Source organism: Carlito syrichta, unplaced genomic scaffold (assembly GCF_000164805.1).
Source record: "Carlito syrichta isolate Samal-C Ts95f unplaced genomic scaffold, Tarsius_syrichta-2.0.1 Scaffold315356, whole genome shotgun sequence".
NCBI lineage: Eukaryota > Metazoa > Chordata > Mammalia > Primates > Tarsiidae > Carlito > Carlito syrichta.
The window spans coordinates 199,529-201,480 of record NW_007259452.1 but is presented as its reverse complement, the minus strand read 5'-3'; positions in this window follow the sequence as shown (position 1 = coordinate 201,480).

The following is a 1,952-nucleotide window of genomic DNA, read 5'->3' as shown; positions in this document are numbered from 1 at the left end:
CACTGCACTCCAGTCTGGGCGACAGAGACTCCAACTCAAAAACAACAACAACAACAACAAAAAAAACTAGCAATCCAAGAAGTTGAAAACAGAATTTTATTTTATTTTTTTTACTTGGAGTCTCACTCTGTCACCCAGGCTGGAGTGTAGTGGCAGCCTCGACCTGCTGGACCCAGGTGATCCTTCCACCTCAGCCTTCCATGTAACTGGGACCACAGGCATGCACCACCACATTTAGCTAATTTTATTTATTGTAGAGACAAGATCTTGCCAAGTTACCTGACTGGTTTCAAAACCCTAGGCTTAGGCAATCTTCTTGCCTCTGCCTCCCAAAGTGCTGAGATCATAGGCACGAGCCACCGCACCCAGCCTGAAAAGAGAAAATTAATAAAGAAAATCATTGAAACCAAAAGCTAGTCCTTTGAAAGATCAATAAAATTGATATACCTCTAGTCAGGCCTACCAAGAAAAAAATAAGAGAAGACAAAATTACCAGTATCAGAAATGAAAGAACGGCCATTACTGTAAGTCCCATGGACGTTAAAAAGATAAAAAAGGAATACTATGAACAACTCTATGCCCACAAATTTCATAGCCTAGGTGAAAATAATCAATCCCTTATAAGATATAGCTATCAAAACAGACACAAGGAGAAATCGATCATCTGAACAGCCTTATATCTATTGAAGAAATTATTTAACCCAAACCCTTCATTTTACAGATGGAGGAACAGAGACCTAGAGAAAGGGGTAGTGATTGATCTGAGTATTCACAGGGAGATGGTGGCAGAAACTGGGCAGGTTCTACTAGGTCCTCTATACTATCAAAAATGCTTGGATCCTGCTTTTAGGCTAACAGAGAAAAAATTGTTTTTAAAAAGTCTGAAATTTAGAGTTGGAAGGGACCTTGGTGATTACTTAGGGGTGTAGGGTACACCTTTAAGCCTATGAGTTATTAAGAGTATATGAGGAATGTGTGTGTGTGTGCAGCATGCTCGTGTTATGCAGTATATATCAGAAAGGATGTGAGTGTGGGGGGCGCTCAGGTGTGTGCATGTGTGCCAGTGTGGGAAGTATGTAGGAAGGGCATGAGGGTGGGGGATGTGTAGTGGTTGTCCAGTGGAGACTGAAAGAGCTGCCCTGTTTGGGCCGCTGGCCTGCACTTTAGGAAATCCCACTGTGCCTCCTGGATGCTCCTGGTCAGCTTCTTATTAGACATGGCAGTCAGGGCAATGACCAGACACCTCAACATCTGCTCCAAATTGGGTGAGTCCAGGCCCCAGCCCCTAATCCCTGCCCCCAGGAGCACTTGTCTCAGGTCACCCCTCCATCCTCTAAGATCTAGCAGGCCTTCATCAGCTACCCACCCTGTTCGCATCCCTCTAAGAATAGCAGAAGCAGCCCTGGAGCAGGAGCTAGGAAGCTCCAGGGTCCAACTTCAGCTCCTCTGTTGCCTCACGTACTGATCTCTGGCCAGTGCGCGCTTGTCCTGACTTTCAGTTTTCTCATCTTCCCTGCCTCCCTGTTCCCGGCTGATCCAAGTTTCAGAGTGGGAGTCATGGGGGTGGGGGAGGGGGCAGTGGGGAGATGAGAAATGACCCAAATCAGAGCAGCTGATTTAAAAGACAGTAAAATGTTTGCATATAAGATTTTGCTTGAAAAAAGGGCCCCACAGTTTATCAACTTGTATCCAATTGCAGTACAGTCCTTGTATGTTAAGGGCCGGGAAAACTAAGACCTGAGGAGGGAAAGACTTACCCAAGGCCACGTGAATGATCTGAGGCAGAGCCAGGAGGAGATCCTAGTCTTCCATCCACAGACCATCCTGGGGGAGCACCTGTTGCTCTCTGGGACCTGAGCGCCCCGCTTGCCACAGCTCTGTCTCCCCCACCAGAGGGGGACTAAAGTGTAAGACATAGGAGTATAAGTTCTAACCTTGGACCCTCTGGGCAG